At 42.5% G+C, this 26,104-nt stretch overlaps 1 long non-coding RNA gene across 2 annotated transcripts in view; it reads left to right on the top strand.

Moving 5' to 3' along the window:
* LOC139828346 (uncharacterized) overlaps nucleotides 1-25,832 on the top strand; it is a 107,873-nt gene extending 82,041 nt beyond the window's left edge. Inside the window, exons 4-7 of one of the 2 annotated variants that reach the window (XR_011739858.1) lie at nucleotides 685-808; nucleotides 13,135-13,361; nucleotides 20,752-20,808; nucleotides 24,899-25,832. This is a non-coding gene — a long non-coding RNA (uncharacterized lncRNA). The remainder of the gene's footprint in view (nucleotides 1-684; nucleotides 809-13,134; nucleotides 13,362-20,751; nucleotides 20,809-24,898) is intronic. The other variant, XR_011739859.1, reaches the window with a different exon arrangement.
* The last annotated feature ends 272 nt before the right edge of the window (nucleotides 25,833-26,104 follow it).

A 26,104-nucleotide genomic window follows, 5' to 3' on the forward strand; every position in this document is an offset into this window, starting at 1 on the left:
AAGATGGATCTTCCATTGAGAAGTTTCCCAAGTGTTGATTGTAGAAACTGCACTGGTCAGTTCAGTGCCTGCCTGGGGGTTCCTCCTGAGCCGCAGGACAGGGAAGGCAACTGGGTGCTTTTCCTATAACAAGTTTCATGTGTAGAGGCGTCTGTTCCAGTTGAAAGGTCATTCATTCATTTTAAACGGAAGGAACTCGTTGGTAGCGGTTAAATAAATAAATCTGACTTGAACTGGTGGAACCATCTGAACAGAAGCGTTTTGTCGCATGAGGATTATTTAGGTTCATACCTGGTGCAATGGTGTTCAAAATACGCTTGTGATAACTTCAGTAGCTCTTGTTTTACAGTAAATACTAGGAATTGGTTTGGGGGGTTTAAAAGCTTCAGAAATCTATAACTGGCCAGTAAACTGACGTGTTTTAGGGTCTGAGGTGTTTTAGGGTCTGAGGGAGGATAAACAGAAGTATCCACAATAAAGGCTACGTGGTAATTCAGTTTAGGTAGGAAAATGGTAAGGAAGCAGCTAATTTGGAATTCCAGAGCTGGTTTTGAGGATAATCCCAATGCAATAACTGAGTGTTCGGGGCTGTACAAACTTAACAATTATTTACAGTGATTTAATACATATATATATTATACTATCTGGCACAAGTAAAACCTTCCAACTGCTTTCTTTTAACAGATTGGTGGTGAGAAGAGTTGACCAAGTAAGGAATTCTGCCCATGGGATAGAGACTCACCAGCATTTGTGGTGAAATAATCTGCTCTGTTTGGAGACCGGAGGAAAAACCCTTTCTGTGCAGCTGGTGAGTTTTTGTTTTCGCAGTCACAATAGATAAAATAGATGTACTGGCTGGGGAAGCCATTGCAAATGGTTTTCTTTCACCCATGCTTGAGTCATTACCTGTTAGATTCTGTTGTTAGCAATAAACTGGTTGCTGTATAAATGCCGATTGCAGGCCAGCTTTCCACGGAGTGTTACATACTGTTAGAGCTTTGCTTAAGTGAAAACTCACCCAAAACAACAATAACAAAAATCAAAACAAAACCCCTTCCTACTTTGAAGCCGTTAAAACTTGAACAAAATTTAGAAGAGCATTTTCTTTACAGTTCTAAGTGAGTCCTGCAAATCCGTGCCAGTTAAACGTACAGAGAATGTAGGTCTTTGTGGCTGTTAGGTGCATTCATTCTTCCTGAAGCACTGGCTGTAAATCCAATTTTGTAGATTAAAGACTTCTAGCATAATGTAGGCACCTGTCGGGTTATGGGAGCCTAAAAATATCTCCCTGGGTATAACATGTTTTTCATCAACTTGGAGCATATGTATGGTTTTTGATACCTTTTAGCTTTTTTCCCAGTACTCGTCTGTCACCTCAGCTTGTTGTGCCAGTTGCAATACGGCTAATAAAGTACGTGCTGTTCATTGGCTGGCTTATTAGTATGCAGCGAGGGCTCGCCATTAGCAGTTAATAATATCGTATCTTTCCACTCTGCAGAAAGAAGTCAAAAGGCAGCACTATTGCCACGTGGAGCGCCTGACATGATGGGCTCTTCTACTGTTAACTAACGGGTGTGATTACAGGGCAGAGAGAGAGATCATATTGACTACAAAAGATTCAAAGAGGGAGCCCTGTTTTGTCAAGAACTAAATGAAAACTCCACTTTACAGTGCCAGGGGGAAAAAACCAAATAGTAAAAAAATCTCTTGAGTGGACAGCGCTACAGGATTTGTACCAGTGAGGATGGCTGCCTGTCTGGAGTTTGTCCTGAAACTCAAAAGTGGGAGAGAACCTTAATGTGAATGACCTGGTGCAGTCCTTACCTCAGGGCATAGAATCATGGAATGGTTTGGGTTGGAGGGACCTTCCCAGCTCCCCCAGTGCCACCCCTGCCATAGCAGGGACATCTTCACCAGCTCAGGTTGAGGAGGTTGAGGTGGGGTTGAAGTTGGGTCAAGGAGGTTGAAGAGATTGAGGTTGAGTGTGGGAGGTTGAGTTGAAGAGGTTGAGGTTGGGTTTGTAGAATCTTGGAAGGGTTTGGGTTGAAGGGACCTTCAAAGCTCCCCCAGTGCCCCCCCTGCCATGAGCAGGGACATCTTCACCAGCTCAGGTTGCTCAGAGCCCCATCCAACCTGGCCTGGGATGTCTCCAGGGATGGTTCAGCCACCACCTCTCTGGCCAACCTGGGCCAGGCTCTCACCACCCTCAGGGCCAACAATTTCTTCCTCATGTCTGGCCTGAATCTCCCCTCTTCTAGTTTAAAACCATCACCCCTTGTCCTATCACTACAGACCCTGCTCAAAAGTCTGTCCCCATCTTTCTTATTAGTCCAGAAAGGCCACAATAAGTTCTCCCCAAGGTTTCTCTTCTCCAGGCTGAACACCCCAACTCCCAACTCTCTGTCCTCATTACAGAGGTTCTCCAGCCCTCTCATTGTTTCTATGCTCTCCTCTGGCCTTTCTCCAACAGGTCCATGTCTGTGTGGACACAGCAGTGTCCCTTTGGCTCTTGAGGATTAGTGTCTCATGAATGGCAAAGCCTCTGGTGCCAGTCTTGTAGAGCTTGAGGTGAATGAAGCACATTGGTAGATAACATCCTCCAGAGCTGAAGGCTTACATGGGAGTCTTCTGCTTTTGCCTTGTGACAGCAAAGGAAATAAGCACAAGTTTTAGTCCCGAGACTAGAGCAGAAGTTTTGCCTTGTGTACTTGGACCTCTTTGTCGCCATCGTGACACCGAACCAGTACCTGAGCGCTTTTGGTCCTTGTCAGGGTAACTCGGGAGTTTCTCTGCAACAAATGGAGTAGAAGCTGATTACAGCTGAGATTTAGGAATCTTAGTCTGATGCCCACAGCAGGAGCGCTGCTTTGGTCATCTCTGTTTTCCCTTCTGGCCACCCGTAATGGCTTTGAGATTTTCATTCTTTCATTAAATACGATTGAAATTGGTCAATGGTTCAAAAACTACTGGTGGAGTGGGAGAACAGGCTCACAGGCAGACTGGCAGCTAATATATTTACATAAGCCTTGTTTTCTTAGGAAACCATGCTAAAAAGCCATTAGTGTGTTGATATAACCTTTGGTGTTTGGATGGGGTTAGCTCATGCTTCAACTGCTGAGTCATTCGGCAGTGTGTTTAATTTTGTTGTGCAGAACTAAAGCAGGGTTTACAGATAACACCAAGTTATGAGTTTGAAACTTGGAGATGGGAGGGAAGAAACAGGAAGGAAATCTGAGCTCTTGTAGGTCAATCTTTTGGTTACGTTGGCATTAAATCAAGAACAGGAGGTGAAAAATTGTGCAACAAGAATCTGAGCCTTTTTTTACTGGCTTGGCTGCTTTCTATTTATGGGAACCCCAAATGACCTGGCTTCCTGGGCTGCAAACACTAGTAACACGTCCTTAATGATAGTCTTGCTTCTGCTTTTAAAGCCAGTCTGCTACATACCTCTGACATTTGTTAACAGATGCCACAACCCACACTACAATCCTAAAGGTGCTGGGACCTCGGACCGCATCCTGTGACACGTGAAGCACCGCATGATGTTAATAAAATCACCGATGATGTTGGGGCTGTCAGCGTCTGGTGCTTCTCTCGTACTCCCCCTCACCCTTCAGAAGAGCCTTATGTAAATCTTGCACCCATTCTTTTCCCGACAGTGCCTCCAGAAAGAACAGGGCAGTGGGATTGAGCAAAGACATCAGCACTCCAACTCTTGCAGTTTTTCTCATTTGCTTGGCTCTTGTGCTGCATTTAATCTGTCCCCCAGACAGGTTTTCATGCAGCCTGTACTGCGACAGGTTCTTGCCTATGTTTAGCTTGTATTGCTACGGGAACAAAATTATCAGTGTGAGACATGAGTTGATATTCTTGATGCCCATTAAAAGGGGTAGAAGGGTCCCCACTGATTTCAGCAGAACCTCATCAGGAGTAGAATCGCTATGCGTCGCTAAGTCATTTTATTATTTGTAAGAACAGAAGGTTGAGAACGTGTTAGAAAAGCACAGGCTGTTAACAGAAGTCTGGCTTCCAGCACCTGAACATGGTTGAATACAGTGGCCGGTTGCTGAAATAAGTCATTGGAGGGATAAAAAGATTCTTCTCACCTCATACACATGTGCAACCGATTGCATTTCACCTGGAGCCGTACAGAACTTTACATACGCGCTATTGCTAAATGCAGGTTTCAAAAGGACTGGTAGAAGTGAGTGGAAGAGGAGCTGTTCTTTTGTCATTTAACCTCTTTCCCAGCCAGGGTCGTTGCCAGAGAAGCTCCTGATGTGCGGCTGAGCATGAACTTGAGAGAAAAGGGGAGCAGAGAAAGGAAATAGCAGGAGAACTTGCATTCACACACCTTTTTGGCCAGGTTGAAAGAACATAAAGCTCTTGTTTGATGCCCCCTGTCTTTAGAAGAAATGACATTTTAAGTTCTTTTTGAATAAGCAAATCTGCATCCAGCCTACCCATTTCTTCTTGTCTTTTATCATTGAAAACTGGACTTCTAATTTTCAATGTTTGGCTTTGGTCAAAAGCAGCACCATTGTATACAATACCTAACGGTTCCTTAAATAGCTCAATACCACTATGGTTTTTTTTTATCAGAGGCTTTCCCTGTCCATTTGACTCATTTCTGTATAGTACTGAGACCACATGATTGATTCTATTCTACTCCTATTCTAATTCTATTTTATTCTATTCTATTCTATTCTATTCTATTCTATTCTATTCTATTCTATTCTATTCTATTCTATTCTATTCTATTCTGTTCTGTTCTGTTCTGTTCTGTTCTATCCCATCCTCTCCTCTCCTCTCCTCTCCTCTCCTCTCCTCTCCTCTCCTCTCCTCTCCTCTCCTCTCCTCTCCTCTCCTCTCCTCTCCTCTCCTCTCCTCTCCTCTCCTCTCCTCTCCTCTCCTCTCCTCTCCTCTCCTCTCCTCTCCTCTCCTCTCCTCTCCTCCTCTTCTCTTCCATCCCATCCCACCCCACCCCATCCCATCCCATCCCATCCCATCCCATCCCATCCCATCCCATCCCATCCCATCCCATCCCATCCCATCCCACCCCACCCCACCCCATTCCATTCCATCCCACCCCATTCCATTCCATTCCATTCCATTCCATTCCATCCCGTTCCATTCTGTTCCATCCCGTCCCATTCTGTCCCATCCCGTTCCATTTTACCCCATCCCATCCCATCCCATCCCATTTCACATCATTTTTCTCCTAAGGACTGGGTGTCTGCAGCCTGCTGGATGATGCGGAAAAAAATTAAGATTCATTGCTGTATTTTTTCTTGTGTATAAAAATAATATACTCATAGGCACGGGATTATTTATTCATAGGTGTGAGGAAATCATATAAATATTTTAAACAAAATTAACATTTAAAAATGCATGAAAAGCGATTACAATATTGAGTCCTACCTTGGGCATGTAGCTCTCGTTTTTCTTCCTCTGAACTTTTCGAAAGAATTCTGCTTCTAAAGTGAAGTGCCTATATATGTAAAGGATAATTGGATATTAAATTGAAATAATTAAACTATATCCATGTCTGTGGAACCCCTGCCAGTGGCTAAATACTCAGCACTTCTCTGAACATTGAAATGTCTGGAATAACTGAGGAAGTTTATAAATTCTTTGTGATATTCCCGATTATCCAAGAGGACTTCAAAGGGACTGCAGCTGTGAATTTACTTGAATCTGGATCTCTCCAGTGCCAGATCACGACTATTGAGGCATGTTTGCACCACTCGGGGTAAAAGACATGGTAATGCTTACAAGATTTTTGAGTCTTTTGCCTTTTACTGATCATAATTGCTTGCCCACCTTTCTGTAGGAGTCAACAGCAGAAATACATTTTAAGAAGGAATTTGAGCAACGCTCAGGCTGAGTTCTGAGATGGGTTCTGTCCAGTACTCTGGTGTAAGTGATACCTCAGGGCACTTTTTTGCTTCTTTCCATTTTGCAGTTCTGAAGTTCCTTCAGTCATTTGAAGGAAAAATGACTCAAATAGTCTCTCAGGTACTGTTGTTCACGTCAGTCAGGCACAGCTGGGAGCCTCGGCATGGGCTCCAATACCTCCTGCAATCAGAGGTCTGGCTGGGTCAGAGAAGGAAGGACGAGCTTTCCTTCTGCTTGTTACACGCATAGGCAGCTGAAAATAGTATTATATATTGCAATATTTTCATTACTTCAGGTAGCTGGGATGGACTCGTTTCATTTAACTGAGAATTACATGGATGCATGTGGTGGAGGTTACAGAATTTTTTATACCAACAGGAGATTCTTGAGATCTCCATAGAAAGGTGTTGATGGTTCAAACTCTTATCTTACAGAACTAAAAAGGGCCGGATAAGAGGTAGCAAAGGTTTTTGAGGATGATTCCAGTGATAGAGAATGTCTTCATACTAGGGATTCTGCAGAGATGGTAGTGAGTGGGGACAAGAGAAACAAATGAAATCAGAAGAAGGATTTGCAAGAACAAAGAGGTCAGGCAGCTCTTGCATTTAACCTCGTCGGAGTATTTATTCTTTCTGAGTTCTTATCTTCTGTATGCGTGCACGAGGACAGCAAAGGGGCAATATGGGCAGAAGGCCGCCCGCTTTCCCTTCCGGCTGGAGGCAAGTTTGGCCACGGAAAGAGGATGGGAAGGAGTGGGTAAGTGCTGATTGCAGCACGAGCAGGAGAGTTCTTCTCTCGGCCCACGACCGCTGGCTCACAGCAGAGCTCCTTTGTTTCCAGCTCAGGAATTTGCTGCTTGTACCACAGGCAGAATTTCTCAGGGAAAATTTGCAGCTTCTGTGGGTGGAGAAGAATGTTTCAAAGGGCTAAACGGAGCCTTCTGCTGGCTTGTGACTCTGAATGGAAGGAGGGTACTTGAGGCTACTACTTGTGTAACGGGCTCACTATGTCTGTTGGCTCAGAAGGACCAGCCACCACAGAGCTAGTGCATTCTCCTTTGCCAGATTTTCTTGAGATCAGATTCATTTAAGGTCCCTGTTTTTTAATCATCTCACATTTTTCACGCGGTAGCTCATATTTACTAATTGTTAGATCGTTGGTTTTGTCAAAGCAACCTTAATATCCTTACTCTTCTTTTATTCTGCCTTTGAAGTTGAATCAGTGTTAGTGCTGTTGGATTAACAATATCTGCTAAAGAATCAAAAAAGACTTTGAGCCCATTCTGAAATTGTCCTTGTCCCAGTGGAAAGGTCTCCATCGTGCTTTTGTGATCACTAGAGTGGCTGACACAATGTCTTCTGATGGAGTAATCCAGCTAGAACCGACGCTGCTGTCAAGTTTTATGGAGGGATCAGAGCATTCTTTAGTTACATCAGGAGGTGATGATGGCTTTCGCTTCTTCAAAAGCCACGTTTTGAAAGCTCAAGGTCTACCAGACCTTGAGCTGTTGGCTGTGAACTCCTACAGAAGCATCCAAAAGCCGGCTTTTCCCATCTGTTCTTCAAAGGGAAATGTGACAATTCACTCTGGGGACAGCCCAGGCTTCCTTCATTAGCTTTGGATTACTCTAATGCTCCTTGTTTTTCTTGGAGCTGCGTGTAGGAGCTGCATAGAATACACACTTAGTTGAGATAGCACGGCCAGGTGATTAAAGACACTTCTTGGGGTGAGCGCTGCACCTGTGGCCTGCAGGTTGTTCTGCCGGTTGGCTTGTAATACGATGCAAGATCCTATTTGTTCGTGTTAAATCCCAAGTGATTCAGGGCTGGGTTCCTGAATGCTTGTTTCCTTCTTGCCTTGTTTTCTAATTTATTTTATGCTACCACAGGAACGATCAAGTGAAGCCTTGAACTGAAGCCAATATGACTTGTAGGAGCCAGTCTGGAATGACTTCCTTGTGTTGTGTGCCAGAACCATGAATTCCTGACATTCCTGCCACCTGCAAAGGTTCAGTGGGCACTTCTGGAAGGAATTGGTTCAGAGTTGATTAATTGTCTTTAATTACATTGTGGTGAGCTAGTATGCCTGCTATTCCCGATCGAATTGTGTGACTTTGAGAAGGCTGGTGGCACCAAATGGCTTGCATACCTCGGGACTCTCCTGTTGCTAATGCCTTCTTGAGGAATTAACTCTTCTCGATTGACTTCAGCAGGAACTTCACAGAAATACCCACCCCACTGAATTAACCCTCACTGCAAAAGTTGACTTTTTATATGCCTTTTAATTAAATTTAATTATTGCCTGCTATAGTACTGATTTTGTTTAGATGTCTGTAACAGGGTGGTAACTTTTTTCTTTAATAAGATTTTGTTTGAGTCCCCTTAAATAATGGAGAAATAGCATGTGTCATTACAGAAGCCCTGAGTAGAGTGTTTCTTTCATCAGTGCACTATTGCTAGGCCTGGAATGCTCTGGTTAGGATTTTAAGAGCCAAATGTAAATGTGCTTAATGAGACACATGGGGACTGGTCCATGGCTGGGGAGAAATGGCTTTTAGCAGCAGATGCAGACAAAATTATTGGATTTCAGTCTATGAAAAGTCAAAGACAAAAAGAAAAGGAGACTACAGTCCCGAATGGAGGATGGAGATGTCAGAATTTAGAAGGCTAAACAGCTGTAGCCTGGTTATGTATTTTAATCCATTGTTGGACGACTGGAACTTAATAAAACAGGAGCGTATTATATCCTTTTTGAAAAGATTTGCAGTTGACCAAGGCAGGCTACAAAAAGAAATGTAAAATTTGTCACTAGCTTTAGGTTTATATGGAATTAACCTGAAACACATTGAAAGATTCTTCCGAGTGGGTGTTGTAGGAAAACACTCAAAAGCACAGAATGAAAATAAAATTGTTCAGATAACTCATGGATTCAGGAACCTGGTGAGTGCCTGAAACCTGCTGTTCCACAGCTCATAGCTTACATCTGAGGATATTCCTGCTATTGCCAGCTGTTTCAACACTGATCTGCCTAGTTAGGTCTATTTTTTGTCGGAGTGTTGAGAAGTGGCGTGTTTCTGATCTGAACAATGATGGCATTTGATACTGGCGAAAAAGGAAGCAAAAAGTAATTATGAAATATTTTTATTGGCTTCAGCAGCAGCTCTGCAGTTCAGCTGGTTTAAATTACCTACCTCAGGGCTCACATGGAGGACTCATATCCATCTCAACATTCGGAATATTTTTAAAAAGGTACTAAGTTGCTGCCCTAGATCTTGAAAGCAGCATAATTGAACCCTTCAAAGCCGCTGGTTCTATCTCATTTCACAGGAGTCAACAAATACTTTCTTTCCCCCTCTCTGCTTCATTGGCAGTAAATCACTTCGGTGCTGAAAATGCCAATCTGGAGAGAATTGAATATTTTTCCCCAGACTATTCCACCTCTCAGCAGAACACAAATCCTAACAGATGCACTTGGGCACCAGTGCTTTGTCTGCTTGGTGACAAAGCAAGCCCTGCCCTACTGGTAACCAGTTGTTCCTTCCTACCGATTTCTTTTTCTTTTATTTATTATTATTTTAAACAGGTTAGCTAACAGGCCAAAGAAACACTATGCTCCGCTTTGGTGTCTGTGACCTGCTAAGCGACTTGGTGAAACATTTTAATTGCACTACATTGACTACCTTTGTATTTAAAGATAACTTTTTGTCATAGACCTTTGTATGGTTCTTACCGTAAGACAGTATTGCTGAGTACAAGAAAAATATGGCTAGGTGAGACAGGGTGAGGCTGATTTACTTCAGTTTTATGCTTGTTTAAACCTAGTGAAAATTTTGGTGTTAGAGTTAACCAGGCTACGCTCTGCAGAAGACTCCAGGGAGACCTTATTGCGGCCTTTCCGGACTTAAAAAGGGGCTGATAAGAAAGATGGGGACAGACTTTTTAGAAGGATGTGTTATGACAGGGCAAGGCGTGATGGTTTTAAACTAAAGGAAGGAGATTCAAGCTGGACAAGAGGAAGGAATTGTTGCCCTGAGGGTGGTGAGAGCCTGGCCCAGGTTGAGCAGAGAGGTGGTGGCTGAACCATCCCTGGAGACATCCCAGGCCAGGCTGGACGGGGCTCTGAGCAACCTGAGCTGGTGAAGATGTCCCTGTCATGGCAGGGGGGCACTGGGGGAGCTTTGCAGGGCTCCTCAACCCAAACCCAAACCATTCAGTGAGTCCCTGATTGCCTGGGTTAAACCCTTGCAGCAGCGCTGCGGCCTGGCAGCAGGCCGGACCTTGGGCAGCCTGCGTAAGCTCTTCAGTACTTGAGTTTTTAAGAGTAAATGTTATTTAAGTCTGTGAAGAATTGAAGGTTACAAGGCAAAAATCTTGTTTCTTATGCCCAGCTGAGTGTTTCCCACTCTGCGAACGAGCCGACCTGATCCTCCTCGCAGCACCGTGCACAGAAAACTCCTTGTTAGGTGGGTGATGTTTTCTCTAAAAGGCACAACCGTGTCAGACCAAGAGACTCAGCAAGGAGAACCAACCGCAGCTTAGGCCAGCTCTGGCCAGGCCTGCAGATGTGGTGGGTCTGCTCCAGATGTTTGTCACTCACTCCTCAAACCTCTGCCAGGACCAAGGCTGGAGTTGGGAAGGCAGACTGGACCCATTCATTCTTCATCCAAACGCACACACTTGGAGCGTAACAAAACCCTCCTGGCTAACTGCTTTTGTACAGGAAAACAAATACAATTCTGCAAAGCCTCTGACTGTTGTTTTTCTAACAAGTTAAACAGATGGATTGGAAATAGTATTTACTGTTTATTTCCTCAACATATCGATATGTGAGGAGCCAGTATAAATTACGGTTTGACTGCAAACAAACCAACCCACGCCAAAGCAATAGAGTAAACATTGTTGTATTTTGTTTCAAGTCAATATTAGGGGAATTTAGAGGGCTGATGTTTCTGTTTTCACTGCCTATCTCTGACCAGCTGAATTTAGGAAAAAAAATGTGATTTAAGAGGTTTTGTGGGAAATCGCCCTCGTAGTTATTCCACAGAACATCAGAAGGTGGTAACTTCAGAAGTTCCACGCTTTAACCATAGAAACAAGATTTTTACCTATTTCGGAAGTGTTCATTTTTTTCACATGAGAAGAGCAAGAGCGAAGCCATCGCCAGGTACTCTCTAATGGTTGGGTTTTGAATGCAACAGTCTGTTCCCTCCCCTTATATCCTCTGTATTTAATGATACCCAGTGCCAGCACGGCGAAGGGGATGGGGACCCGTGGCTGGGGACACTGTGTGTGCCAGGGAATGAATTAACACCTTTTGGCACAAGTGAGCCATTAAATTGACTTAACCGAATTGTGTCCTCAAATCACTTGAGCTCTGCGTACCGAAAAACTAAAAGTGATGTATGTCGTGTTGGTAACAACTTAGCCTGTATGTTATTAATTTTATAAGTAGTTGAGCAAATTAGTTAAGATGTCAGAGTTCTTGACCAATCTGTCTGACTGACCGTGTGGTTCCAGCTGCAGCCTATTGTGGGAATGGAGAACAGATGGAACAAGGGAATGTAGAAACAGTGAATTGGATAGACTCCCCAAATTATTCACTTATTTCAACAAACAGGAATCATATTGATGTAATATATGACTGGTTTCAATGCTAAAAGCAGATCAAGAGCTGGAATGTACTTACGTGGCTAGACAGTAAATATCTTTGAGTCCTTATAATCCGTTAAATTGCAAGAGTACGTCTGCTTGTCTAAGTGGAAGGAGACATCTCTCTACCACTGTCATTTACTCCTCCACTTCCTTCTTTTGTCTTATTTTTTTAAAATACGGCTTCTTTTGTATGCGTGGAACTGCTGCTACTCCCACTTCAGTTTTCTCCTGAAAGCTGAGTTAAAGCACTGCACAAATTCAGGTACCAGTGGATGCAGCTTTGCTCCCACGAGTTGCTGCTTTCTGCTATGGGAGGATGCTCTGGTGCACAGGGTGGGACTGAACGGCGCGAGGCTGAGCCACCCTCGCTGTGCTTTGTGTTCAAACTATTTGTTTGGCTTTTGAGCGTGTTTGTCATGTTTGCTTTCACCTCCTTGCTTGGTGTTACAAGAACGCCACGGAACTGGCTGGTTGGCGAAGTAGCCATGTGCTACTCCATTGAGTATTTTTGTTGTATTCCAGTCTGCCTGAAGTTTTGTGACTAGGAAGACTCAGGTAGATATCTTTAAGGTTGATAGAAGTTGATTCAGTTCAAGCCTGGGAAAGAAACACTTTTCATAATGTTTTAGTTTTGGCAGGAGGCTTTGGAAGGCTGCCCTAAGCCACAGAATAGACCTGGCTCAGAGCACCCGTGTGTCTCTGGGACCTGAGATCAGGATGCAGAAAGGGGTGGAGGTGTCACACTGTCTATTTTTTTCCAGTTTATCTGTCTGCATTAAACTGATAGGAAATGGCATCACCTCTCAGGGTGCTCTGGAGACTTGTTTCATGTACAAGTGGACGTGGGGAATGTGCAGTGAACAGTGTGGATCTTTACTCTTTCTCTCTCCTGTCCACATCGTGGTGGTAGTTCCAGCGTGTTGGCCATCTCAGTAACTTCAGTCATCTCTTCAATCAGAAGCTTCTCGCTGGTGTAAGGGTCAGCGAGAGCATCTCTGTGCTCCTCGTGTGTGTAATTCTTTGCCTCTAGGAGAATGTAGTTTGGATCCTTCTTCTTCTGCCCTCAGTTTGTGTAGCCATTCAAACCTCTTTGCCAGTCCATGTGCAGTCACCTCTTGGGCTTGATTGAAATATTAGCAAGTTGTTAGTCCAAATAGCAAATTACGTAATGAGGCAAAAGCCTCAGACTTTGTACACCCTTAGTGTTGTAATTTCACGTAAATAATAGAAACTGGCATGCGTTCTTTATACAAAATTACATATGGGATTAATGTGCACTGTTTATTAGAGACCAGAAATTACCTCTCAATTAGTCACCGGAGTGGTTAGTAGTGTTATAAGTTGACTGACCCTTAAAACCATCTTTTTGAAAGAAAACACATGCCTTGTGCAAAAATTGCAAGGCAACATATTAATCATTTATATTACTGCAATTTTAGAAACTCTTAGATTCAAAACATGCTACCCACTGCTTACTTGTAAGGCTGTAGGTATTTGAAAATGCACGTTTGAGGTTAAATAACTTATGTCTAAACAGCTTTTAATCGTGGAACTGTTTTAATTTTTCTCTCATTGAACTCCTAAGACCTCAAGGCTGAGCAGCTGCTATTATCAGAGGTGCTGAGCGCATCCAGCTGCTGTTGAGACTTCCCCGCACGTTCTGGATGTTCAACACCTCTCCAACTGAGCGCATCCAGCATCTGCTGCACCACCAGAGCACCAGAGTTCCTGTACAGATGGCTGGCAATGGTCCATCACGTTTCTGCAGCACTCAGTTGTTCAGCACACGTGATGCTCCGCTGTGACATCCAGGTGTGTTTGGGTGGTAGTTAGAGGGGATGTGAAGAGCTGATTTACAGCTTTCTATATGTAATGCATACCCCATGTGGCCTTCGCAAGAGTGTTGCCTGGTAAGTTAATATCTTGATAGAGGCTGAAAAAAAAATCTATTTCATGAAGGTTTAAGAATTTTGCTCCAATTTGTTTGAATCAGATACAGGACTTAAACATGAATAGTGTTGACCCTTTCCCATCCTCCGAAACAGAAAGTTCTAACGAGTCGGCTCCCAGATCTGTCAATTCAATATTTATTCTTCAGCTGAGATGTTCAAGTAGGTCTTGAGTAGCTGGTTATTCTGTTCAACTCACAAAGCTGAAGTTTTTGTGTTTTCCACCATCACTCTTTAGCATCCAGTTAAAACAGGTTTCCATTTACTGAAATAATAACACTTTTTAAGTGTTGCACTCCAGTCCATCCTTGGGACTTTGTTTGAAGGTGTCTGAATAATGGGAGTTTCTTTGTGTCAAAGGCAAGTGGACAATTATTTCATTTTCATGGGCTATTACACTGCTGCGAATTAACAATTGCTGCAAACTGATGTGTAATTTAGAATATATGCCCCTCATACTTCTACCTCCACAAAACCCAATAAGTTATATGGAAAGCACCGTGCAACTCTGAGTGACATATGTGTTCAGAGTGGAAAATGTGGGGTTATTCCCATTCAAAATCCCACTACAAATGTGCATTGTTAGTCTCTGGTAAGACGAGGTGGGTAGAATGTTAAAGTTACAACTTTCGGACTGTTAAAGGGCTCTTTCAGGTGAGAAGACACGCGGAACTGTAAAGCCGTCTTCATTCACAGCCTTTGAAATGTAAAACCGTGAACTCAGACCACCAAGAAACATCAGGCACGCCAGCTAATGTTTACAGCAGTGTAGTCTTCATGTTTTCCATGCATGACTTGCGATACTCCATTAAATATCTGTTAAGTCGCAGAGTTTATTTGATGTTGCAAATCTAAACATCTTAAACTTTGTCTTCTTTTGCTCAAATGGACGAGTAACAAAAAATAATAACTTTCATTGTTGCTTCACATCTCAGGAATATAGCACCTAAGTCTTTGTTATCAAGTTAGAGTGGAGTATTTACTGCCACTGGTACAAATAAGAAAGAGCAAGCAGAGATTTGTTTCTAGAGATACAGACTTCTGAACAACAGATCCAAGGGCCTGTTGGTTATTTCGTTCTGCAATGAATGTTTTCCTAATTAGGAGCTATCTATTTTCTTTCCAAATATCAAAATGCGAGGAAAACAAATGTTTAGCAGACTGAGCACTGAATTTGTATTTCAAACAATTCTGTGGGAAAATGTGTGTTGCATTCACAGCAGTGAATGTGCTGCTCTATTGATGTATCAAGGGAATCCTCAGTACAGGCGGAATAAGTGTAGATATTTAGAAAACTACCAGAAGCATGGCTCTACTAACAGTAAATGCAACTTCCAGGTGTTGATCTTCAGCTGCTCAAAACCAGTTTGTGCCTGAAATGGAAGGTGAGGTTTGCTTGTGAAGGTGTAAAGGATGCTCATCCGAACACGTGTCCTTTGCAGTATGAGCTTTCAGCTGCTTGTTTAGCAGCAAAATCTAGGATGATGCAGACAGGTGTAGAAATTCACAGCGTTTTGCATGGGATGTGATAAAAACATTTGTGTGTCTGTCTACATACACAGTCCAGCACAATTACATGGCACTAAATTGTACAAATAGTTCGGTTATGGCTTTTTGTAGGTGTCAAACACTCCGAACTCTCCTGTTGAGGCTTCTTTGCAGGGTTAGACTTGGTGTGCTAGCCCAGAGTGAGTGTCTGCTGGTATCACCATACCATAATATTGAATCACAGCGTCAGAGAATCACAGAATCCCAGGTTGGAAGGGACCACAGGGATCATCTGGTCCAACCTTTCTTGGCAAAAGCCCGGTCTAGACAAGCTGGCTCAGCACCAGTCCATCTGAATCTGAACAGTCTCTAACATTGGGGAGATTCCAGTGGCTGATCGTTCTCATCAGGAAACATTTCCCTCTTGTGTCCAGTTGGAATCTCCTCAGGAGTAACCTGTACCCATTGCCCCCTGTCTTTTCCATGGGACTCCTTGTAGAAAGGGACTCTCCATCTGCTTTGGAGCCACCCTAAAATCCTGGAACATGGTGCTGAGGTCTCCCTAAACCTTCTTTTCTCAAGGCCAAACAAGCCCAGTTCTCTCAGCCTTTCCTCATATGGCGGCTTCCCACTCCTTGGATCATTTCTGTGGTACCTACTTTGTCCCAAAATCTAATACAGGATTTTCAGGCCAATATGCAGAGACCCCAAGCATCCCCAACAAAATGATGATGTTTTATTGTCCAAGACATGCAATTTAAAAGTCATAGTGGCAGATTTATATTTTTCGCACCATAGGATCAGGCTCGTGAAGCAAAGACCCATAGCCCACTCCTTTCATTAGCACTTTATTTTTACACCGTGTTGGTGGAGAGCGTGCTGTAGCCACCAGGACCAGTGCGACCAGGCTTTTGTGACCCTTGCACTCTTATCCCTTCCATCTTAGCACCATGTTGACCTCTCTCCTTCCCTCTGAGCTTCCCAAGGAGTAATTTCTGAGGGTATTGCTCCTGTCAAATAAGTCTGATGCCATAAAGTTGGTTTTGAAGATCTAACACATGGTGGATTTATTTCAGATGGTCCTAAAGACCCAGAAGAGCAAACTACCAGCCCAGCAGAAACCCACCTTACGATATCTTCTTAGGTGGCTTTAGACAAGTTACTTTATCTGCCTGAGTCTCAGGTTCCCCATCTGTTAAAGAATGGTGCTTTATAAAAGTAATTTAAGATCTGCTGATGAAAACCATTTTCATGATTTTTTTGCGGCTATGAACACTTTTCACGTGGGAAATCCTGCATAGTTATACATGTATTCATCAAAAAAAAGGCAAACAGGAAAATAAAATATCCAAAGAGCCATGTATATATTTATTAATGGTAGCCTACTTTGGTTGGAGAGGATTAGAATCTGATATTTTCAAAAATAAATAAAAGGGCTTATTTAAGAAGCTTGTGTTCAAAGACTGCAACTCACAGCATGTCTTTGTGTTTTGAACAGTTTATTTGCTGTTCGAAGCAGTGTGGATAATTAATTAAAGGTTCAAGGGAGAAAAGGGGATGGTGAGAATTTTATAACCATAGGCAGATATTTTTGAGAAGCATTATTGTGTTTTTTAATCTGTAGAGGACTTGCAAAATGCAGGTTTGGAAGGTAAACTACCTTTTATTCACTGCTGGGATTCACCTGCGGGTTCCTGGATTCTGGGATTTCGCTGTTTTCAGAATAACGTCCTGAACATTGCAGCTGCAAGGATCACACGTGTCTGTGGATACTAGAAGAGCTGTGTTAATGTGACTAAAAGATGAGATATGCATCATCATTTTTTTCCAAATCTGTGAGGTCAACAACCAAAAGACTTGCATTTGTTTCTTTTGCATGTCGATATATTATTGCATGCATTTCCCTTTACAAAACCATTTCAGTGGTTTGTATCCCATTTGATAAATACTTACCTTTTGCATGCTTATTATGAAATTAGTATTGCTGCTCAAAATACTTTTCCTTTTCTAGGTGTACCTTATATTGCTGTGTGAATTTGGGTACTTTGTTGTGTGCGCTGCTTGATTCCTCTCCACTCCTTTGATATGGCAACTATGTCAGAAAGTAGATAGCAAGTGTGCCAGAAAATAGAGATTTTTGGTAGGCAACCTAATCCCCCTGTTTCTTAGGGGAAGGTAAGGAACTCTTGCTAAAGCCTCTTGTCAGAAGAGGAGTGGGGAGAAGAACTAACTTGTGTTCAAGGTTTACTCCTGTAAGTATCACACACAAAAGCTCAACCATGTGAACTTTGGGGTATTTGAGTCTGACTTTGCACAGAACAGAAGCCTACAGAGAAGCGGCCTTTAGCGATGGAAAATAAATGTGAAAGCTCCCAAACACAGAGTATTGAACAGTCCTAGGCTAAGCTTTGTTGATGCAAATGGAAATACGGTGGCATAGGGAAGCCTTTCCTCATGTGCTTGGCACCTCACTTCTACAAAGACCTGTGATTTTTACAATAAACAACGTATAATATTTCTTAGAGCCTCCACCTCCTGTTTTATTGTAAGAATTTCAGCCTTCCTGTAAAACAAAGCTTTCAGTCTTTTGAGTTATAGGAGAAAAACTTGGAAACGTAGGCCCAGCTGTCAAAGTGCCAACCACCTGTCACTTGGAATTTCACTACCTAAATATGTTAGAGAAAGTAGCATTATTTAGACCTGTCTGGGGAGTGCTTGCATGTTCCACTGCAGTTCTTCACTAACTGAGGTGTCCTTTTGTTTCCATACATTAAATAATGTGTTACTCATCAATTTTTGACCTCGCCAAGATGAGGAATTAGTCAGATCGATGTGTGTATAAGTGCCTCATGACTATGTTCCTTCCATTTGGGTCAAACAAGACAAATTTTAGATTTTAAGCGCATGGCTAAATTTACCCAGTTCTGCATACTTGATTTGGCGAAACCATATGGACTTTTTTGCTACATTCCCCAGATCTCTTCTGAATCAGTTTCAAAAGTCTATATTCATGAGTTGTACCCACTGTTCAGTGGGAGGTGTAGAAGAACAACGCCTATTTTAGGCGGAAGATTTCCTGTGAATGTTCTTGTCTCGGACCAGCTCTACCCTAGAGCTGCAGACTGAAGGTGTTGAAGGGACTGGGGTCCTGACCCCCCCAGGAGCTGGGAATCAGCTCTGGGATGTACCCAAACAGCAATCGTCTCTGTCTTTCAGGCTGAGCTTTCTGGAACGGAGTTCTTGGGTCTGATCCAGAGTCCCCTGTGCCACGGGGAAGATGGTGAGGAGGTGGAGCTGCAGAGGAGGCTGAGTTGGGGTGTTCAGCCTGGAAAAGGCTCCAGGGAGACCTTATTGCGGCCTTTCTGGACTTAAAAGTGGCCGATAAGAAAGATGGGGAAGGACTTTTTAGCAGGATGTGATGTGACAGGACAAGGCGTGATGGTTTTAAACTAAAGGAGGGGAAATTCAGGCTGGACATGAGGAAGGAATTGTTGGCCCTGAGGGTGGTGAGAGCCTGGCCCAGGTTGGGCAGAGAGGTGGTGGATGAACCATCCCTGGAGACATCCCAGGCCAGGCTGGATGGGGCTCTGAGCAACCTGAGCTGGTGAAGATGTCCCTGTCATGGCAGGGGGGCACTGGGGGAGCTTTGCAGGGCTCCTCAACCCAAACCCAAACCATTCAGTGAGTCCCTGATTGCCTGGGTTAAACCCTTGCAGCAGCGCTGCGGCCTGGCAGCAGGCCGGACCTTGGGCAGCCTGCATAAGCTCTTCAGTACTTGAGTTTTTAAGAGTAAATGTTATTTAAGTCCCTTCATTTTTCTGTCTGTGAAGAATTGAAGGTTACAAGGCAAAAATCTTCTTTCTTATGCCCAGCTGAGTGTTTCCCGCTCTGCGAACGAGCCGACCTGATCCTCCTCGCAGCACCATTTTTCCCCCTGTCAATGGGCTTAAGAATCTATTATTTGTACCTGAAAGGAAAGAGCTCAGCCCAGAAGGTAGGAAACACAGGGCTGCTAGAACTCATTGTAAGGTCTTTAATTAGAGCTAAGACAATCCAAAAATTAGCTGATGTAAAAAAAAAAACCAACAACATATGTATGTAGATTAATCTTTTTTCTCCTTTTCCCATAACCCTGTGAGCCTGGCGCAGGCTCTGTGGCTCATTTGCCCTGTGGGGAGCTCATTCAGGGAGCTAAATCGGCAGAAAACGACTTGCTATTTTTTGTGGAGTTAGTTCTTTGCTGTCTCGTTTTCTGTGCTGATTCTCCCCAAAGTGAAACAAATGCTGAAGCCAGGAGAGGAGCAGTGAGTGTGGGCAGAGGAGCAAGGGAAGGCAGCCAGCAGCCCCCCGCTGCAGTTCCAGCCAGCTTGTAAATGGGTTTTAATCTAAAATCCCCTTTTTAAAATTTTATAATGCGTTTAAGCCATTTTTAAACTTTTGGGTGATAGCCTGAATGTGTGAAAATAGGAGTTCCTTCATTGGCTAATTGTCCAGATGTGTATGAAAAGTCTAACGGAATCCATGGGGGTTAAAGTTTGAATGTACACATGCACCCGTGTTTTGGCAGGGTCTGTAAGAACATCGATACACAGGAATTCGGCTTTCCAAAGAAAATCAGAATTGTCATCGTTTTTACAGTTCAGCGCCTAAACTGAAAAATGTAGAAACAATCAACTTAGAATTGAATGCAATATTTTGTTTCACATAAAATATTTTGGTTGGAGCTTTTAAATGCTTTCCAAGTTTCAGATCTCCTCTGCTATAAAATTCAATCTGAACTTGCAGATACCTTGTTTACTCCAGAATCTTTTATTTTTTGGATATAAACGATGCATTTTTGCTGCCAGCTATAGTTTTTAGTGCAGGCTTATGAAGCGAGGCCACTTCCCCAAGCAGGCACTGTCAGTGAGTCAGGGCTGCGGGTGGAACTTGACTTCTGTCATTGCCAAGAATAAAAGCAACGCTGCTTTACTAGAGCACAACTCTTAAGGGCATCATTTTTTAATCATAAGAAGCAAAAAACAATGGTTCAGCGTTTTCATATCTTTGTGTTGCTGATGTTTCTTCATCTGTCAAATTAAAAATATTCAGTGCACGCATCAGTTTACAAGCACAGAAACCCATCAAAATACAGCTTGGTTGGCAGAGCTTTGGCTTCATCCAAGAACACACCAAGACACTTCACCACGTTTGTCATCGCAGGGGTTTCAAAACTGAGGGTTTTTTGCTTTGCAGGTTTAAACCCGAAGGAAAATAAGCTTGCAAAAGATCATGGAGACCTCTAGTATCCGGTTGGCTGAACTGACAAATTTTCTGGAAACTCCCCTAAAATCTGAGCTAAAATTATTTCTTTTTGATGCTGAAATCACAGCTGTGACAAATATTCAGCCTTATGTATGATTCATGGCTTCTCTGGGAATGGGAAGTGTTAGAGTAGCACAATTTAGTAACTTTTGTTTACTTCCCCCTACTTCAGCACTTCTGATTTAACTTATTTTCTCTGGAGTAGGTTATCTCCAGAACAAACCCATTATTACCTGTCTAGATCTGACGCTTTGCCATTTGTTCAACCATGCTCTGCTACCCCCTTATAAAATATTCACCTTCCTGTAACGTGACCAAGCAGGGGGAAAATTTTCTATGTATTTTCTATGTTAAATGCTGCAGAATTCATCTCTTTTACATACAGAGTATTTTCTTGTTTCAAAACATATCCCAGTTTACCTGCACAATGGAATTAACCATCTTTCTCTCTCTGTTGGCAGCTGCACCGTTTCTTCCCACTTGCTGACCCCCATCTCCACCTGCCCAGATCCCAGCAGGTAAGACGGTGCCGGACACTTTCTGTTGCATGTTTTAGACTTTCAAGGGAACTGCTGGAGAGAGTCCAGCGCAGCCACCAAGATGCTGAAGGGAGTGGAGCATCTCCCGTGTGAGGAAAGGCTGAGGGAGCTGGGGCTCTGGAGCTGGAGAAGAGGAGACTGAGGGGTGACCTCATTCATGGGGATCAATATGGAAAGGGTGAGTGTCAGGAGGATGGAGCCAGGCTCTTCTCGGTGACAACCAGTGACAGGACAAGGGGTAATGGGTTCAAAATGGAACACAAAAGATTCCACTTAAATTTGAGAAGAAACTTCTTCCTGGTGAGGGTGTCAGAGCCTGGCCCAGGCTGCCCAGGGAGGCTGTGGAGTCTCCTTCTCTGCAGCCATTCAAACCCGCCTGGACACCTTCCTGTGGAACCTCAGCTGGGTGTTCCTGCTCCATGGGGGGATTGCACTGGATGAGCTTTCCAGGGCCCTTCAACCCCTGACATTCTGGGATTCTGTGTGATTCTGTGATTTCTGCTCCCAACCGATACAAAAAGAGGAGCTGAAACTCATTTTCCTACTGTGCCCACGTGTCCGTACCATTTGGATTAAGATCACATTATTCATGTACAGCCCCGTGCTTTGCTAACAGCTTAATTTGTTAACTTTTCCATTTATCAAAGCTCCTAACTCCAGTTTGATGCACATTTGAAAGTCATGCTTCCTGTATTTTTTTTTGCCATTTGCTTCCTTTTAAAACATTTCAACACATTGGTTTCCTGCATGTCATAGTTGTTTCTTTGGTGATACGCTTTTGGTTTGTGTTTGAGAAAGAAATCCTGGGGGTCTTTTGTGCAATTAAATGCAAAGTAGCTGTGGGGATCTTGAAATGAAAATATACTTCACTGCAAAACCGCCATCCTAACCAGAACAACGCTTGCTGTTCTCTGCCGTGATATAAAATAACATGTATTTTAAAGCAGAGGTTTTTCTGCCCACCCTCATGGTCATTAGAAAATTCTAAATGAAACCTCATTACGTTGAGCAGCTGGTAGTTGTATTTAAAAATCTCACATTCAAGCAAATGAATTAGCCAAGTAGCAAAGTGAAAAGCTGTACATTGAGAGGCCGGAGTGGTGACAGAGCCACTCACGTCTCGGCAAGAACAGCTGGGTACGAGTGGAAATACGTTTAGGAATACAATTGAGTTTTGCTTGCACATTGTTCTCATAAGTATGACTTATTTATTTGAATAAAGTGCCAAACCTATGTTGTTCTAAGTCATATGGCACCATTTGTACGAGATTTTTCAAAAATTATGTGCGTTAGAGGGATTTTCTTGAATTTGAGCAAATTTTGTTCTCCTGCTTACAGCCCTGTCATTCCATTTGAGTCCACTTCACACTGGAGTAAATGTAGCTCATTGGATTTAACTGAGTTATTAGCAAAAAGAACAAATCTGTTGCTGGTTTTATGTGGACTGTATCTTTCTTTTGACAAGAGGAATGGAAAATGAATCCTTTTCAAAGGGCAGTTTGTAAGTGCGGGTCCTTCTGGTGGGATATTGAAAAGCTCAATGAAAGGTGAAGGGCTCAGATCTTTGCTTTTCCCTCTGATGTCTCAACCCTGCACTTCGTAGGGTTGGTGTTGTGAGAGGTTTTCACCACCTTCTGCCCATCAACCTCGGCCAAAGGAGAATCTGCTTCCACACTCTCGTTTCCACGTGGAATTCGAAGCTGCTTAGCAAACTCCTTATTCTACATTTGACTTTCAATTTTTGGGAATCGCAAACTGCGTTTTTACATGAATTTTCATGGCAATTTTAGATTAAGTTAGATTTTTAAGGGGAAGCTTTCAAGGCAACTGTTTGGTGAGTCTAAATCAGTTTGAAAACTAGTTGCACGTGGAATGGCTGAGATCATATGATGCTTTTCAAGTCAAAGATAGCTCCGTTTGTTCAAGAAACGCTTTAATGTGGTTTCTCATGGGAAATGATAACTTCTTATGAAATGTTTAGAAGAGACCCAGCGCCAAAGTGGCTGGTGGCAAAGTTCTTTCAGCCTCCAAACACATTTTCCAGCTAAAGAAAATATGTCTTGGTGCTGAATAAAACACCTCTGCAAGAGGTGGGTTGAGCAGGAGGTTTATTGGTTGGTGGTTTAATATAAATTATTGCCCCAGCAGAACCTCCTTTGCTGCCGCTTCGTTAGTTTGGAAGAATTAGCAGGCTGGAGGTTGCCCGTGAAACTTCTCCTGCTGTTGGACATCGTGATGAGTTGAGCAAGGAGGACAAAATGCTCCAGAATCCCCCATTAGTTTTTGTGGGGTTTTTTTGGTGGTTCGTTGTATCTCAAAGTTACAAACTTTCAGAGTAGCTTTTAGTGTCAGTATCTATTGTTTAGGAGGTTTAAGGAAATTTCTAGTAAACTTCTGAAACTTCTCTTGTATGGGTAGTGACCACTTTTTGGAAATCAAGCCCTATACAACATCCTCCCTCAAACACCCCAAATCCTTTGCAAATGTGACTTGATGAGGAAGTGACGCTGGAGCTGAGACTAAAACCACTCAGCCAAAAACCAAGAATGTGTTGATTTATCCCATGGAGCACAATGTCAGCAGCATGACATCTTTTTGTTCAGATTCAAATCACAATATCTGTGTTATTACATGGAGAAGGTAATTTGTTTCTTCATCGATAAAACCCAGAAAGATTAACGATATCATATTAGGCCTCGTCGTTCTCAATTAGCTTTTACCATCACGTTGAAGTCTGCTGAAAAAGGGTGATTGTTCTGTGTGTAAAGACATAGAATAACCCAAATAATGCCATGGAAACAGTGGAGACCTGCACGTTCTCCATAGGCCTGCAAGGCCGGTGCTTGGCAGACTGGGAACTAATGGTGCTGCCAATGTTGGTATCAAATTATCAGCTACCTATGGTGGATTTAGATTCTCTTTCCGCATTTGCTTCTAACAATCCAAGAAATGTTTTTTTGGTATAAGTATTTTTTTTTGCATTTGAAATGCATGTTGGGGAATTCATCAGTCACTGATTTCATTATGTTTGCTTTGCTTTAATACATTTTTAGACAAGTTTTCTTCAAACTATTGTCAGCTGGAAGGAGGTGGCTTTGACTGATTTTGGGCTACCGGTGGCCGAATGGCCAGAGGCAGCCCAGGCACACGGGTGACTGATGGGCCCCCACTGAAACCTTTTTACCAGTGCCAGTACTAATTTGTGCATTAGTTTTCTCTTCCAGCCATCAGTCCCCATTAAGCTGATAGAAACTCCTATCTGTGAGATGTCTACCTGGCTTTCTGATTTGATTAAAATTGGTCCAAAAGTTATTGGGCAAAGGGAAGATGGACAGGGTGATCACATAACTCTTCTTTCGGTAGCGATTGAAGCCAAGAACGCTGCATTATAAAACTGCGTCATGCATTTGTGAGAGATACATCTATCTCTTATAAAGCATTTGTCTGGGCTTATTTGCAATTAATGGCAGCCATATAAGCTATAAACATTACCAGCAGTTTGCAGTGATATTTTCCATCACCTGAATGATGGAAAATGAGGAGGAATATCCTACAGAATTAGCACGTTCTGAGGGGAACAGGGGCAATGTGACAATTGTAAGGCCCAAATGGTAGTAAGGCTACTACATTTGGAAGACATTAGGTAGTTTTTGTACTACTTTATGAGTAGAGCCTCCTAATAGTTATTTCTGATGGATCTGCAAAATACAAAAGACTTTAGGTTAAAGGAATAGTAATGAATCATTTATGAGATATTATCTACAAAGATGGATTGGTTCCATCTGTTACAGTAATAAAAATAATAATGCTTAGCAATTACATAAATGCTTTACAGGTTTTCAGTGTGCATCACAAACATTAATCTAAGATCTAGCCCATAGCACAGTTTTTAAGAGCTTGTAAAATGGCTTCAGCTTCTATATACTGCTTTATTTTTTTATTTTTAACAAGCAAATTTGTTGTAATAGAGTTTTTAAGCTGGTTTAGAAAATTGAGTTGTAGATCCTTGGTCTACGACACTATATGAAGATAGCCGCAAAATTAACTTCTTTTTCTTCTGTTAATTTAGGTTGCTGCAAATGCCCAGGAAAAATACAGCTCTGCAGGCAGGTGTGCACGAACATGGAAATGATGGAACAGTTTTCCAAGATGCAATACTAACATTATCTCACGGTTATTTGTCCATCTCATCTTTTATGTCTTGCGAGCAGCTCGCTGACTGAGGACGGGTGTATTGTGGAGCAGCGTATAGACTGATGGAAGTTATGCCATGTCCATGTGTTATATTTCAGTGTATAGGAACATGTTACCTGAAAGAAAGAACTTCTGTTCAATCCTGGAAGAAATCGGATATACAAAGTAGTGGTTTCCCATAAAACGTATTTTAGATGCAGCCTGATTTAATTTTGCTCTGTTTGGTTCTCAATTTGAAATCTTGAGAAAGAAGTGATGATGATAACTCCAGGCCAAAAAACCCCAAAAATGTGGATTATTTGATGTGCTCCCGAGCAGACTAAGGTGTGGTAAAATAGACAAGATTTGTAGTAAATGCCGTTTAATAAATAGCTTTCCCTACTGATATTTTGAGCACGTCTATGGGCTATATGAATAAATAGATCAATATATACTGTTATGCTTGGGGTAAGTAGGTATATAAGGATGTCTCTGAAGTGTAACCTGTGACCTTGAAAGACAAGGTGCAATGTAAGCTATTGCTCTGTAAATCAGTTTATCTATGTACGTCATAGATTAGACGTGGGCTTTGCAATACGACTTGACTGAAACAAGTGACATTAATTCCATTAACCGTGGCCAAAAGCAGTGCATGTATTGACAGTTTGAATGAGGTGGATTACGTACCTTGACCTACCAAATATTTGGTTTGGAAACATTTAATTCATTTGATTGTGCTACATAATGGAAAGGTTTTAATACAACTAAAACATCAATTTACTAAAACAAGATATAATTTCCTTAAGCAATACTCTGTTGATTCATATATAATGAGATTAATTAAAACAGATGGAAAAAAAATCCAGTGTTTCATACACAGAGAAAATGATGGTTTCCATTTAGTCGTACTCGAGTGCTGATAATAATTTATGAAATAGAGCAACAGTTTGTTATCGGTGCTAACTCTACCCTTTCAGTCAGCAGTGACCTGGAAAGCAGTTCTCTGGTCTCATTAGCCGGGCGATCTGGGTTAGTGTGACAAAGCAGGACCTGCACACGGAGGAGGCGATTAGCAGTGCAAAGTCCATCACGTCGGTAACGC

The sequence above is a fragment of the Patagioenas fasciata genome, chromosome 7, assembly GCF_037038585.1.
Source record: "Patagioenas fasciata isolate bPatFas1 chromosome 7, bPatFas1.hap1, whole genome shotgun sequence".
Lineage (NCBI taxonomy): Eukaryota > Metazoa > Chordata > Aves > Columbiformes > Columbidae > Patagioenas > Patagioenas fasciata.